The sequence below is a fragment of the Anneissia japonica genome, unplaced genomic scaffold (genome assembly GCF_011630105.1).
Source record: "Anneissia japonica isolate Jap-2015-1 unplaced genomic scaffold, ASM1163010v1 scaffold122156_len528_cov226, whole genome shotgun sequence".
In the NCBI taxonomy this organism is placed as follows: Eukaryota; Metazoa; Echinodermata; class Crinoidea; order Comatulida; family Comatulidae; genus Anneissia; species Anneissia japonica.
The window spans coordinates 1-528 of NW_022727942.1; the positions used below are offsets into that span (position 1 = coordinate 1).

The 528-nt window shown below is 36.9% G+C and overlaps 2 non-coding genes across 2 annotated transcripts; both read left to right on the forward strand.

Moving 5' to 3' along the window:
- The first annotated feature begins 106 nt into the window (after positions 1-106).
- On the forward strand, positions 107-178 carry Trnam-cau. The gene has a single exon. It is a non-coding gene; the product is annotated as a tRNA-Met (tRNA).
- A 211-nt stretch (positions 179-389) lies between these two features.
- Positions 390-461, forward strand: Trnae-uuc. The gene has a single exon. It is a non-coding gene; the product is annotated as a tRNA-Glu (tRNA).
- The last annotated feature ends 67 nt before the right edge of the window (positions 462-528 follow it).

Sequence of the window (528 nt, forward strand, 5' to 3'; positions counted from 1 at the left end):
AAACCTCTCTCTTCTAAGTATTTTGTTGTTTTTAATTATATGTTTTTAACGCTTTAAGTTAAAATTATAATATTTTTTACCAGATGAACGTCATCTCACAGTAAAAAGCAGAGTGGCGCAGCGGAAGCGTGCTGGGCCCATAACCCAGAGGTCCGAGGATCGAAACCTCGCTCTGCTAATCGTTCTTTGTTTTTGTTGTTTGTTTTTTCATTTTACAACAAATACATATTTTTAAACTTATATCATTTTCCGAAATTAAATGCGTTTCGATTATTTAATAACATCAAACTTTGAGAACATAAGAAATATCATAATTTCTTGTCGGTTACCCTGTTTTCGTCGTTTTCTGCAACTGCAATCAAAAGCTACAAAAAGGATGTATAAGCCACTCCCGTGTGGTCTAGTGGTTAGGATTCGTGGTTTTCACCCACGCGGCCCGGGTTCGATTCCCGGCACGGGAAAGCAATTTTTTAGGTATTCTCACTTACGATCGAATGAAGTATTACGGTGTCGTTAGATGTATAATCT